The 14,721-nt window shown below is 60.5% G+C and overlaps 1 protein-coding gene across 4 annotated transcripts in view; it reads left to right on the top strand.

Moving 5' to 3' along the window:
* Positions 1-14,721, top strand: part of PRKAG2 (protein kinase AMP-activated non-catalytic subunit gamma 2) — a 196,515-nt gene that overhangs the window by 69,756 nt on the left and 112,038 nt on the right. The gene's annotated exons all lie outside the window — the stretch shown is intronic.

Genomic DNA, 14,721 nt, shown 5'->3' with positions numbered 1-14,721 from the left:
GCTGGGAGAGAAGTAAGGCTGGATGGGAACTGCTGTTTCAGCTGTTAGAAGCGGTGTGTGTGTGTGTGTGTGTGTGTGAGTGTGTGTAGAGGAGCTGAGCGGTGGGGACTAAGGGGGAGGAATTCTTCGGTCGCCTTCCTCCCGTGTTGAGCAGTCGGGCCCTCAGGATCCATGTGAGGGACCAGCACCGGCCTGGCCTGGCCCCGGGGAGAGGACTTGCCTGCAGGCTCCCTGGCTTCTGGGCCTCCTCCAGCTCCCTCGGGCACAGAGGTTGGGCCCAGGGAGGTGGAAGGTGGGGGGCATCTCTGGTTGGGGGTGTCCGTGGACTGTGGGTTGGGTGGGCTGGGCCCGTGTGGCTGGAGTCAGGCAGGTGGCTTCCGAAGCATTCTGAGCATCCTGGAGCCCACAAGACCTGCCCCTCAAACAGGTGGGAGCTTCCTTCTGTCAGAATGGGGTCACCCTGCTGGTGCCACACGAGCGCCCCCTGCTGGTGGAACAGGCTCACACCTGGGGTGCTAAGGACAGACAACAAAGGGTGTGTCAAATGCCCTGTCTCTGGAGTGGAGTGTGACGTGTAATGTGTGGTAGGAGACAGCTTTGGCAAAACATCCGGCAGAACGTGAAGAGTGGGATTGTAAGACCAGAAAAGGGCGAATGGAAAACTTGCCCACATCCCAGCTGGGTCCAGTTTATCCATTTGCTTGTGGACAGTGGCCTTGTGTGACGTGGGCGACCCTGTGCGGGGTGAGCGGGGACGCGGCCGCTCTGGGGGTCAGGGGGTTCTGGGTCTCGGGGAGGAACTGGGGAGCTGTCTAACCGGCTACAGCGGTGAGTTACAGAGGAACACAGCCGGCACCTCGCCCTCACCAAGGGAGGAGTCACAGGCACCGGCTGGCTCGTAGACATGGTTTAAGAAGAAGCCCTGCTTTGAATAATAAAGTAATAAGCCATCGCTGCTCTAGTGTTCTAGGACCTACTGTTAAACCCAAAGACGGGCTTTGCTAACAGGGAGGGGGGCCCAGTATTAAAGCCTCTGACGTGCTTGCCCGACGGCAGTCTCTCCCCTCGGGAGTTAATCGGCGGCCCTGTCCACTCCCCTGTCCGCTCCCCCTGTCCGCTCCCCTGTCCGCTCCCCCTGTCCGCTCCCCTGTCCGCTCCCCCGTCCGCTCCCCCTGTCCGCTCCCCTGTCCGCTCCCCTGTCCGCTCCCCCTGTCCGCTCCCCTGTCCGCTCCCTGTCCGCTCCCCTGTCCGCTCCCTGTCCGCTCCCCCTGTCCGCTCCCCTGTCCGCTCCCCTGTCCGCTCCCCCTGTCCGCTCCCCTGTCCGCTCCCCTGTCCGCTCCCTGTCCGCTCCCCTGTCCGCTCCCCTGTCCGCTCCCCTGTCCGCTCCCCCTGTCCGCTCCCCTGTCCGCTCCCCCTGTGTGCTCCCCCTGTCCGCTCCCCTGTCCGCTCCCCTGTCCGCTCCCCCTGTCCGCTCCCCTGTCCGCTCCCCCGTCCGCTCCCTCTGTCCGCTCCCCCGTCCGCTCCCCTGTCCGCTCCCTGTCCGCTCCCCTGTCCGCTCCCTGTCCGCTCCCCTGTCCGCTCCCCCTGTCCGCTCCCCCTGTCCGCTCCCCCTGTCCGCTCCCCTGTCCGCTCCCCCTGTGTGCTCCCCTGTCCGCTCCCCCTGTCCGCTCCCCCTGTCCGCTCCCCTGTCCGCTCCCCCTGTCCGCTCCCCCTGTCCGCTCCCCTGTCCGCTCCCCTGTCCGCTCCCCCTGTCCGCTCCCCTGTCCGCTCCCCCTGTCCGCTCCCCCTGTGTGCTCCCCCTGTCCGCTCCCCGTGTCCGCTCCCCTGTCCGCTCCCCCTGTCCGCTCCCCCTGTCCGCTCCCTGTCCGCTCCCCTGTCCGCTCCCCTGTCCACTCCCCTGTCCGCTCCCTGTCCGCTCCCCTGTCCGCTCCCCGTCCGCTCCTCTTCTGATATTTGCATGTCGACCAAGCCTTGCCAGCGCTCACATGCAAATGCGGCCTGACCACAGGGCCAGGGAAAGCCAGGCTCCCCGCAGAGCCTTCCTCTGGGTCTGGGGTGTGTGAGGTCGGCTGAGGCCGCTCGCGGTGACCGGAGCCAGGTGTGCAGGTGTGGCCTGATTCTCCCGAGTCTCCGAGAGCGGAACCAGGAGCAAGGCCAGTGGCCGGTGCCGGCCCCTCTGACAGCGCAGGACTGGGTGTGACCAGTGAGAGCCGACAGAGATGGCGGACTGCGCGCTTTCCAGCTCCCTGCCTGTCCCAAGCTGGCCCCCTCCCAAGACCCCGGTGGGCCATCGGCGCCTCCACCACCACCCCATCCCCGCCTGGGACCGCCTGGCTGGTCAGGGACGGGACCGCGTCCCAAAGGAGCGCTTCACCATCGTTCTAACCCCGCACCCGGCACCACAGGCTGTCCCCGCGGGAGGGCCGGCTGCGGGCGGAGGGAAGGAGCTGCTCCACGAGGGCCCTGCTTCTCCGGGAAGCTCTGCTTCGGGGCTTCGGCTTAAACCCCCTTCACCCCGCTCTCCTTCCTCCGGCTACTCCTGTCGCCCAGAGGACCGCAGAGGAATTTTGAACACTTCACCCCTTGTGATACACACCCTGAGTCATGCCCCGGCCGGCCGGGCTCAGTGGGTTGGGCGTCGTCCTGTACACAGAAAGGGCGCTGGTTCAATTCCCGGTCGGTGCACAGGCCCGGGCTGCAGGTTCAAACCCTGCAGGTCAGAGTGCATGTGGAGGCAACTGATCGGTGTTCCTCTCTCACATCGATGTTTCTCTCCCCTCCCTTCCTCTCTCTAAAATCTGTAAAAACCATATTTTTAACAAGTTCTGATTCAGGAAAAGCCCATCCCTCTGGGCCTCAGCGTTTAGCTGCATCCCTGGCTTCCGCACACGGCCTCTGGTTCCCACGTGCACAGGGCAGACAGCAGCAATCCTGACTGAGCCTTTCCCTCAGCCTCTGGTCAGCAGGACTGCAGAGCTGTGGGCGGCGAGTGTGGCGATCGCAGTAAAAATAGAAAAGGGCCCCGGCCGGTTTGGCGTCGAGGTTGCGGTGTCAGCCACGGGCCGAGGGGCCGAGGGGCTGAGGGCTGAGGGCTGAGGGCTCGGCTCCCAGTCCAGGGCACACACTTCAGTTGCAGGTTCAGTCCTGTCCAGGCGGGAGCTGGTAACCAGGCGACGTGTCTCGTCCACATGGATATTTCTCTCTCGTCCACTCTCCAAACATCAATGGAGAAAAAATACCCTCACTCCTTGGGTGAGTGAGGATTTAAAAAAAAAAAGGGGGGGGGGGCCAAGGAGGATTGGGAGGTGGCGTCTGCAGACACCAGGCCAGACCGGCGGCGCCCCCTTCCCATCCGCCCTCCGCGGTGGACAGACACCGGTTCTGGAGCAGCACTGCCTTCCCGGGCGCCTGTCCGGTCAGGACAGGCAGAGCCTGGGCGTCGGGCAGGCGCTTGGCCTCACGCCGCAGGCAGAGCTGAGAGCGAAGGCTGCTGTCCGCTCTGTGCCCCTCGGGCCCCACCGGCCCCTCCAGGTCTCCCGCCTGCCTGCCTGGCTCCTGGAGTCCAGAGCGGGGTTGCCTCGAAAGATCCCAAAATGTATTCATTGAAATCTCTGTGTCCAGCCTTTTATAACGGACATTCGCACGCCGGTGCCCACCTTCAGGTTCAACAGTGGCCAACGCTCTGCCAATCCCACCGGCCTCCGAGCGTCTGCTCTGTGCCAGCCCCCTCCCGGGCACACGCCTTCTTAAACTGGGGTGAACATACAGGACAAGACCCGCTGTCTTTGCTGTTTGTAAGTGTGCAGTCCAGGAGCACTGGGTGCGTTTACCTGCCTGGCAGCCATGGCCACCCTCCATCCCCAGAACTGCCATCATCCCCAACTGAAAGCTGCCCCCACCCCACAGCAACGCCCTTCCGTCCACCCCAGCCCCTGGCACCCCTTCCACCTCCCCCTCCATCAGCCGGCGCCTCGAGGTGCCAGTGTGAGTGGAGTCCGTGTTTGTCCTCAGGATCTGGCTTGTTGCACAGACGGTGTCTGCGGTGCCAGGTGGTGGGGAGTGCTGTGGACAGTCCGGGGCTGGGCGGGCCCCCGCTGTCCTTGTGTGACAGGAGGGAGGGGGCCCTGTGGGCACCTGGGGTCTGTCCTCCCAGGCCTCAGGGGAGACCACGGTGTGCTCCAGGCACGTGAGGCCGGGGCGGCCGGACAGCGGGAAGCAAAGCGGAGCGCCAGGCCAGGGCCAGGGGGGAGGGCGGCCTGGAAGCCCAGTTGTTCTCCACTGGGGGCAGAAAGGGGTCTGGAGGGAGGGCTGGGCGTGTACCTGGGCAGAGGAGCCTGGGTCCTGGGAAGAGCACTGCTGGGCTCTGTGGACCCTGGGACAGTGAGGGCGGCGCTGGGACAGGAGCCGGCCCAGCCCCTCCACAGGACTGGACCCCGAACTCTGCCAAGTTCCTGTCACACAGGGAACCTTGGCCAGGCTGGGGCGGGGGTGGGGCAGATGCTATGACAGTCATGGTGGGTGTTTGGGATCAGAGGGGTCTGCCCCCTGAGCCTGTTGGCAGAGCTCAGAGGCCGCTGCGCTGCTTCTCTGTGGAGCCATAGCAAACACTGCTTGGCGGCCCCTGGACACGGGCCCTCCAGGTGGCAGGTGGAGGCCTCCTGGGAACGTCTGGTTCCCGCTGGGCCGGAGGGGCGGAGGGGCCGGTGGTAGTGGGGCTGCCGCGCTCAGTGCCACGTTAGGAAGGTCTGGAGACCCGGCTGGGGATGGTGGGGCAGTCAGCACAGTAGGCGCACCTGCACCAGATGCTCGCCATGCCAGGAGAGGCTGTGAGACACAGCCTCAGCAGCCGCTTCCCTCTGGGGAGCCCTGGGTGGAGAACCTCGACACTGGCAGATGATTCCAGGACCCCGATGTCTGAAAGTGTCACAGACAGTGAGACAGGGTGGCAGAGCCTGGTGGGATGAGCAGAGAAATCAGGAGAGGAAAGAGGATGAGTTTAGACAGTGACCCTGCACCGTGAAGGAGACTTCCATGGCCTGTGACTGGGCTCCCGCTGGAGAGCCAGGCTGGGTGGGCCGCTCCTGCTCTGACATGCAGACTCCCTGAGGCAGGGCCGGGCCGGGCTGGGCCTGAGGGCCCAGGAGCCTTGCACTCAGAAAGCGACAGGTGGCCTCCAGCTTCTAGATAAGATCAAGACCTTGTTATATTTAACTAGAGGCGACGTGTCTCATCCACATCGATATTTCTCTCTCTCATCCACTCTCTAAACATCAGTGGAGAAAAAATACCCTCGCTCTTTGGGTGAGTGCACAAAATTCATGCACAGGTAGGGTTTCCAGGCCTGGCTGGTGATCAGGGCCAATCAGGGCCTTCTGGCTGCTGGCCAGTGCCTTCCTTCATTTTACACCGCCCCCTGGTGGTCAGTACATGGCATAGTAAGCGCTCAAACTCCCGGTCTCCCTGTCAAACTCCCAAGGGGACACCTTGCATATTAGCCTTTTATCTATAATAATAAAAGCATAATATGCTAATTAGACCAGACGTCCTTCTGGACAACCTTCCGGACGAAGCTGGGGCTTTGAGGGAAGCACAGGTCCCAGGTGCCAGAAGGAAGCCGGGGCCGGCAGCTGGGGGAAGCTAGGCCTACTCTTGCACAAATTTTGTGCATCGGGCCTCTAGAATATATAGAAGAGCAAGGCGCATTCTATCCTCAAGCAATATTTGTTTTTTTAATGTATTTACTTATCATTGTATTTATTTGTTTGTTTGTTTGTTTTGTTAATTCTCGCCTGAGGATATTTTTTCCTTTGATGTTTAGAGAGAGTGGAAGGAAGGGAGGGACAAGATAGATAGATAGATAGATAGAGATCAATATGAGAGAGACACATATTTGGTTGCCTCCTGCCCAAACCCAGGTGTGTGTCCATGATGAGGTATTGAACCCAAGACCCTCTGGTGCATGGATTGACACTCTAACCATTGAGCACACTGGCCAGGGCAATGATTTCTTTTAATGATTAAGAAGAAAATAATATGCAAAGTCCAAATATTCTCTGGAATGAATCAACATGGATGTTCCCTGAGGTCCCGTGGCCCAGCCTTGGCCCTGGCACAGTGGGCTGCACGGGTTTCCCACGGCGGTGGTAGTGGACCAGGGGACAGGTCCCCGGGGGGAGCGTGTCTCCTCCTGCACAGGCCTCTGGTCAGACCTGTGGCCGGCCCACAGAATCCGGCATGGGTGGTGGCAGCTCCTCCCCCCCTCCTGCCACGTGCTGTGGCAGCCCCATCGCTCTGAGCCTGGCATCTCCTGTCACCCAGTGCCCGCCCAGGGTGGGCCCCACGTCACCAGCTCTGTACATAGACATGAGCTGTGGGGGGCCGCGCAGCAGCCGGTCGGGACCAGGAGAGAGTGGTCGGGGAGCAGAGAAAGGCAGTGAGAGGAGGAGGGGACCCGGAGCGCTGGCTGGTGGACGGGACGTCACTGTTAGCCATTGATGATGCCTCGTGTGGTGGCTTCTGCAGTGTTTTACATTCGATAGCTTGTCGAGGCAGGTGGAACAGGTGGTGGAGGTGGTGGAGGGGAACTGAGGCTCAGAGAGGCCAGGAGACCTGTCGGCCCATGTGGCCCCGTGGAGGAGAGCTGAGTGCAGCCCGTCCAGCGCGCGGGGCCAGTGCTCTCCGGGCGTGAGGGGGGCCACGCTCACCCCTTCCTGCACTGACGTAAAAAGCATCATTTCTCCGTCCCATTCGTCCCCGACCCTCTGGCTGCACCCTGGCTGGCCATGAGTCAGAGGGAACACTGGGTCAGAAGGCCCTCTGTCCTCTGCTCCTTGTTCCTGTGGCTCAGCCCGTCACAAGCTGGCCGGTCGGACAGCAGAAGTGCTGTGGCCCAGAGGCCACCCCGACCGCGTGGCCCAGGCTGAGAGCAGCCCGACGGCACCACAGAAAGTGAGTCACTGTCTTCAGGCCGAACCCGCCCCGCCCCCCAGGCACCCGTCAGCCTCGGGGGTGAGCCCTCTGAGTCCCCCTTCTCCAGCCTCTGCTCCACCGGCCTCCCTTCTCGGGGTCACCCACAGCAGGGCCCCCTCGCTGGCGGCGGGTCCCTCTGAGTCCTCAGGCTGGTGATTCTGCCTCAGAACTGACAGCAGCCACGGGGGCCTGGGCCACTCCTCCGGGGAGGTCCCCGCCATGAACCGACCACTTGGACGTGGGCTCAGCAATGCAGCGCTAACGTCCAGGCCCTGTTCGTGTGTTTTTCTGGTGACGCACAGACACAGCACAGCCGGAGGTGCACGTCACTCCGCGCTCCCGAAACCGCCACGCAGGGGGAGCCGTCTCGGCACTCCCTCCAGGCACGCCCCACGCCCACTGCATCTGGTCTTGAACTTCAGAGGCTGGGTCCAGACGAGATTCATTTTTTTAAAAAATATATATTTTATTGATTTTTTACAGAGAGGAAGGGAGAGAGATAGAGCGCTAGAAACATTGATGAGAGAGAGACAGCGATCAGCTGCCTCCTGCACACCCCCTACTGGGGATGTGCCCGCAACCAATGTACATGCCCTTGACCAGAATCAAACCTGGGACCTTCCAGTCCGCAGACCGACGCTCCATCCACTGAGCCAAACCTGTTTCTCGAGATTAATTTTTTCGCCCGGCTTCTTCCACGTGAGCTTTGGGAGATGTGAGCTTTGGGAGATGTGCCGAGGCCCACCTGTGGCTGACGTCCATCCAGGTGGTTGCTGGGTAACAAGGCTCCCGTCCGCAGAGACCACAGCTCTGTCCCGCTCCTGGGCCGGGGTTTGCAGGCCGGGCTCCCGCGGCTGCTGGGGATATTCCTGTGCGTGCACTCATTTCTGTTGGGCCCGGGCGGGCCTGCTGGCTGCCGGGGAACGTGTGTGCCGCCTGGGAGATGTGTCAGCGTTAGCGTGTGCGCGCTCACATGTGGGCCTCGTGGGCCAGTCTGGGATCAGGTGCCGCGTCTCCATGTCCCGGCTTCCCAGCCTCGTGCTCACCCCGCACAGCCAGCGCCCGGCACCCAGCGCCCGGCACCCAGCGCCCGGCAGACGCAGGTACTTGTCCTCACCTGGAGCTGCGGTGACAGCCTCACCCCGGGTTCCTCAGTGGCAGAGCCCGGCGCCCACAGCCTGCCATGGCACACACAGTGGACGGGGACCCGTGGGCCGGGCGGAGCTCCCGTTTCTGAGGCGGCGTCCTTCCAGGGCTCAGTCTGGGATTTATTTATGACTGGGAGCTGCAGCGGGACCGGTTTGTAACCACCAGCTGTCGCTATAGCAACTCCTGGCTCACACAGCCTCATGCTAAAAATAGATCACCTTCATCCCCAGATAGAAAAATCTAGGGAAACCGAAGTGGGAGAGGGCTGGGTCCACCCGCCGCAGGACCCCGGGCGGATTTCGAGGTTCAGCGATATGGCTGCTCGGGCCTTTTGAAACCAGCGGGCCCCCAAAAAGCAGGCAGGGCCGGGGGGCGGGGGCGGGGGGGGGGGGCAAACTGGGCCTCAGGGACCCTGAAGTTTCCCATCGCTTTAGACCTCGGCTGTCTTCTTCTCTATAGTCTGAACCACAAAATACAATAATAATTATAAACAATCTTATTGTGTTTGGACTTTACTCAGTTTCTTAATCTCACCTTAATTTTTCTGCGAAAGATTGTAAATGGTTCAAGGCCAAGGACTTACTTTGGGTGGTTTGAGAACTCCAATCCTGGGTATGAAAAGGAGTTGAAAGAGCTGGAGGTGCTGGCCGGGGCAGCAGCGAGCTAATACTCGACGGGCTGCCCTGCAGCAAAGGAGTTGTTCTCCTCTGAAAAGACACGTATTTATTGTTTTTTAATTCCTCACCATTGATTTTCAGAGAGAGTGGAAGGGAGGGGGAGAGGGGGAGAGAGAAGCATCTATGTGAGAGAGACACATTGATTATTTGCAATTGGTTGCCTCCTGCTCAAGCTCTGACCAGAGCCGGGGATTAAACCTGTAACCGAGGTACATGCCCTTGACCAGGAATCAAACCCGGGACCCTCTGGTCAGAGGGCTTGACGGTCTAACCTAGGGGTGTCGAACTCAATCAGAGAAGGGGCCAAAATCTAAAATCCAGCCTAAATCGCGGGCCGAATGGTTTACTGAACAGTCATAAACTGACAGCGGAGTGCAGTGATGACAGCGCGGTGCGGGCCACATTGCAAGGCCTGGTGGGCTGGATTTGGCCCGTGGGCCTTGTGTTTGACACATGTGGTCTAATCACTGAGCAAACCAGCCAGGGTTATATGTACTTATATTTAACACATTTCACTGCGTTTTTAAAATCATGAAGTAAAATGACCCTTTTAAATGTTTGGAAGCTGCAAGACGAACCCTAGAACCATGACTCACAACACCCTGGTGTCTCTGAGCCTCCCACGCGCGCAGAGCTCTGGGGGTGATGGCCTCGGGAAGGGGGTGCCGTGAGGACAGGGCCCCTGTGTCACTGAGCGGCGGTGGTCCCCAAAGGAGGCTGCGCAGACGTGGAGTGGCACCGGAGCACCGGCTCGCACACAGTAGGCCCTCAGCAGCTGCTGTCACAGCGGAGGGTGTTTTGAGCTTCAGGTGGGAGGTTTGCTGAGCTCTCTCTGAGGTCCTGGCTCTGAGGTTCAGGCCGGGACAGAACACAGACGCGGTGGGAACGAGAAAGCGCCGGGACACGTGGAAGGGCGGAGCCCGTGGCTCAGGAAGTAGCGGTCTGCGCCCGGGCCAGGGCCGGCGGGGCTGGGGGCCTCGGGTTTGTACCTTCCTTGGAGCCCGCTCTGCCTCACGGAGCCCTCCCGGCCCGTGAGTCACACCCGGCGCCCACATCGTTTAATGCGGTGAAACGTACGTGACGTTATGTGTACCGTTTCCACCCGCAGGGCTCAGCTCCGTGGCAAATGGCTGTGTGACCATCATCCTGTCCATCTCCCCACGAAACTGTCCCATCAAACGCTAACTCCCCACCCGGCTCTCAGCCCCACACCCACCGCTCCGCTTCCGTCTCCACGCTTCTGACAGTCTGCGGCCCCCGGGAGAGGAAGGACGGTGTCTGTCTGTGTGTCCGCCGCCTTGCACTCAGCGTGCTGGCCTAGGTTCCTTCTTGTCGGGGTGTGTCTGAGTCCCGTCCCCTCCGGAGGCGGGACCGTGCCACTGTGTGTAGAGCCCCTTTTGCTCACCGTCCATCCGCCGTGGACGGGCCGTCCTGTCCTCCCCCGGACAGATCGCAGGCCCTTCGGGCGGGTTGGAACTCATTCCTGTTGGCCCAGGACCTCCCCACGGCACCCCCTCATGTGCGGCTGTAGGAATGGCCCCGCTGCTCCCCAGGCGATGCCCAGGGGGGCTGCTCATCACACCCATCGCCCTGCTAACAAGAAGGTGCTGGAGCCGAGGCCCCTCCGCACCAGGGCCGGCGCCTGGGGTCGGCGGGTGAGGGCACAGCCGCCTGCAGTGTGACCGAGGGCAGCAGAGAGCACCCGTGTCCCCAGTCTGCCTTTCTGAAGGGACACGCGGGTGCTTGGGTCCTGCCAGCATCCCCGGCTACGCTGTCCCTCTAGGGGCCTCTGTGCCAGCACTTCACAGTCAGGCTTGAATTAGCCTTCACACCAGAGGTGCTGGGAATGAGCGGCCCTGGCCTTGGTGGGAGGTGTATGAGGTGGGAGCACTGGCTGTGGCCTGGGGAGGTAGCCCGGGGTGGGGGGGAGAGTCCTTAGAAGAGCTGGTCGAGAGGGCCCAGAAGCCGGGGAGGGGGCATGGGACTTGGATGCAGGCCTGGCGTTTGTCACAGGTGACGGGGGTCCAGCCTGGCTTCCTGGGTCCCTCCGTTCTCGGGTGTGACGCCTGGGGAGGGGCAGAGCTGCCTCACCACGAGGCGCCCCCTCCTGGGCCTGCCCAGAGGGCCGGGAAGGGCTCTGGGGGCCAGCAGGGCCTGGCGGTGGTTGGTTTGCTTGGCTGAGACATGGGCCCACAGGTGCCTTCGCTGGACGAGGCAGAGGAAGGTGTCCAGAGCTGAGGGAGGTGGGACCTGTGCACAGATCACCATGTGCTGGTGAGGCCTGCTCACCCGCCCCCGCGGGAGGTCCGGAGGGCGCCCTTTGCACAGCGGCCGCGACAAAGGATGTGCCAGGGAAGCCCCGCATCCCCGGAGCTCTGGTCACTCCTCTGTCGGGCAGAAAGGACGTGGCGCTGTGGCGTGGAGCTGAAACCCTGAATGCGACAGGCGTCACCGGGCCCCGGTGGCAGGGCCAGGGGGCAGCAATCACCCAGGACAAAACGGGCCTGCTAACGAGGAGGCACGCAGTCAGCCCGGGTGCGCCTAGTCTGGCTGGTGGCCTTGGCCGTGGCCGCCTGACCGTGGTGGGCTGGAGGTGAGCTCAGTTCTCCCCTGGCCGGAGCGTGCAGAGCGGCTCCAGGGCAGCGGAGCCAGAGCCTGACTCGGGCCGTAAACAGAGTGGTGACTCCTCGATGCCCTGACCCAGAGCCCCTGGGAAAGGGGCGGCCGGGCCCTGGAGGAAAGGGCCTGTTCTCCCAGAATGCATCCTGTCGGTCTTGCCAGCGTGCCTGCGTCGGGGGAAAGGTCATCATTAGCCTCTTCCCAGATCAGAGTCCCCGGAGGCTGAGCACATGGCTGGCGTCCGCCTTCCCGGCTGGAGCGTGTGGAGGGGCAGAGCTGGCGAGCTCAGAGTGGAATCCGTTTCCCCTGAGGCAAAGCCTCTCCTGGCTGCAGGCCTCAGTTTCCCTCTTTCTGGGGGCAGAGACCTCAGGGAGGAGGGGCGGGAGGGGCAGTGGGGCTGATAGGTAGGGAGCCAGTGAGAAGAACCCAGGGCCTCGGGGTGAGGAATGTCCCTGAGGGAGGACCCGGGGCTGGTCTGTCTGACCGGGGCGGTGTGTGTTGGCGGCACATCCACGATAAGCAAGTGGCAGTGACGGGCCCCCGGGAGCCGGCTGGTGTTGAGCTGTGGCTGGCGAGGCAGAGACGCTCTCGGGTCTCTGGTGGGGCCCGGGCGTCAGGCTGTGTCTCCACTTGTCCCTCAGGGACCTCGCTGGTTGCAGGACACAGAGCCGCCCGCCTGCTGCCCTGCCTGGTACCCACCAGCTTTCCTCTTTTATTTTTCTTTTCATTTTTTTAATTAAGGTATTATATGTGTACATATCTTACCAATCCCACCCCACCCCCCACTCCCATACATGCCCTCCCTCCCCAGAGTTTTTAGTCCATTGGTTACACTTATATGCATGCATACAAGTCCTTCGGTTGATCTCTTATCTCCCCCAGATCTCCCTCCCCTCCCCGCTGTAATTTGACAGTCTGTTTGTTGCTTTACTATCTCTGTATCTATCTTTTTGTTCATCAGTTTATAATGTTCCTTATTATCCATAAATGAGTGAGATCATGTGGTGTTTCTCTTTCATTGCCTGGCCCAGCTTTCCTCTATCACAGCACAGAGATAACCGGGAGGAGCCCTGCGGAGGGAGGAGGAACCAGTGATGGAGAGCAGATCCCTTTCCTGGGCAGGCTTTGCTGCCAACGGGAGAGGGACCCAAGGGCGCTGTGTCCTTTGTGGGGAGGGAGAGGTTGGCAGGGTGTGGCGGGTGCAGGAGGGGTTCAAACACCCCGACACCCTTCCCAGATTCCCGGCGCTGGGCACTGGGCCCACAGCTGCTGTTAGGGAGGAAGGGCATTCGCTTTGCTCAAAGAGGTTCGTGCACAGACAGTCCGGGGCCCTTCGCCACGGTTCTCCTCCTTCTGCTCCACCCACAGGGGTTTATCTCAGAGAGAAGGAGCTACGAGGTGAAACACCTCTGCGTGTGTTTTACTCACGAGGCATCGGGGGCCCAGACTGCGTGATTTACACAACACCGGTCACTGACCACGCTGGGCCAGGCACAGACCAGCTCTGACCCTGGAACAACGTTGTTTTGCTTAAATACATATGCAATTGACTAGGTAACTCACATGCCTATTAGAACATTGGAAATGTGCTAATTTGAACATTTAGACTGTCTCCCTCCCTGAACCCTGGCCTCCTGTTTTTTTGGCAATCCTTACCTCACATCCTTTCAGAGGCATTCTGTGCATTTCCAGGCTTCCTTTGTACAAAGGGCAGCATTACTGTTCTACCACTTGCCTTTAGCCCTTAACTGCTGTATGCTGACATTCATTCTTTTTCATGGCTGCCTCATTCTCTGTTCTATGGAGAGTCTGAAAGTGCTGAACCATCCTCTATTGTTGGAGCCACTCTCAGTTCTTTGCTATAAAATAATGCTTCAATGCCCTAGCTGGTTTGGCTCAGTGGATAGAGCGTTGGCCTGTGGACCAAATGGTCCCAGGTTCGATTTCTGTCAAGGGCCTGTACCTTCGTTACAGGCTCATCTCTGGCCCAGGCTCTGGTTGGGGTGCGTATGGGAGGGAATCAATCGATATGTTTCTCTCACACTGATATTCCTCTCTGTCTTTCCCTCTCTCTTCCACTCTCTCTAAAAAACAATGGAAAAATATCCTCGGGTGAGGATTAAAAAAAAAAAAAATGCAACAAGAACATAATCTTTGTGCCTATGCGTGAATATATCTGTGATATGCACTCCTGAGAGTAAATTGTTGGGTCTAAGAGTACAAGTATTTTTTTTGTATTTTTTGTATTTTTTAGCTATTGCCAACTTCCCCTCAAGGAGATGGTATGATGTATACTGCCTCCTGAATGGGTGCTCAGTTTCCCCCACCTTCCCCCCACACACTTTTTTACCTATTGCAACTTTTTAATCTTTCTCAGTTGTGATGGTTTCAGAACTGATCAAGCCCACAACTATCCAACTGTGATCTTCCGGTTTGTGGGTCACTGCTCAACCACCGACACACCGGCCAGCCTGGGGATGGAGCTTTCAGAGCATCATTCGGGTTTAATGAGGCCATAAGGATGGGGACTTAATGGGATGGGATTGGTGGGCTTACAAAAAGAGGAACGTGAGGGCTCAGAGAGAAGGCAAGCCAGGAAGAGAGCTCTTGCCAGACCTTGATCTTGGACTTCCCAGCCTTCAGAACTGTAGGGAAGTACCTTTGGGTTCTTTACGCCAGGCAGCCTGTGACGCCTGGCTGTGGCAGACTGAGACCACTGTCTGCATCCGGGTTTGCACCTGCTTCTGTGCGGCGGATGCTGACTCTGAGCCAGGACAGCCCTGGTCGGTCTAGGTCCCGTGGTGACACGCTATCGCCTCAGGGGGCCGGGCAGAGTCTTGAGAGAATTCCCCTCATCGGAGCGCCTCTCCCTGGAGGCCAAGCACAGAGATGCCGTGAAGGTGCTGGTGGGTCAGTGTCCTCCCAACACTGGGACCAGGACTTGGAGGGAGGCCCAGGCGAGGTGGGGGACAGCTGCCGAGAGGCGTCGCCCCCGTGGTCACACTTTCTCGGTGAGTCACCAAGTCTCAGGATGGGTCATCGGCTTTGTAGGCTCCGAAAGACAACCATTTCACACACCGAGAGCAGACCCCTTTCTCGGCTCCTGGGGGCTATCCAGGTCCAAAGTCTCCTCATCAGGTGGCACCGGTGATGGGCACAGGTGGGGACACGGCGGAGTGCCACAGGGAGCCAGACCAGCAGCTTCCGGGGGATCAGGAGTGTGACCGGGTGGGGCTGGCACTCGGCCACCCTCCCCTTGGACCGTGTGCCGAAGGGCTGCGGAGTTTCCTGTTTTGTGCCTTTAAAT

The sequence above is a fragment of the Pipistrellus hanaki genome, assembly GCF_964339955.1.
Source record: "Pipistrellus hanaki genome assembly, chromosome: 10".
NCBI classification, from domain to species: domain Eukaryota; kingdom Metazoa; phylum Chordata; class Mammalia; order Chiroptera; family Vespertilionidae; genus Pipistrellus; species Pipistrellus hanaki.
Note: the sequence above shows the minus strand (reverse complement) of the source record. Positions and strands in the feature narration are given on the sequence as shown.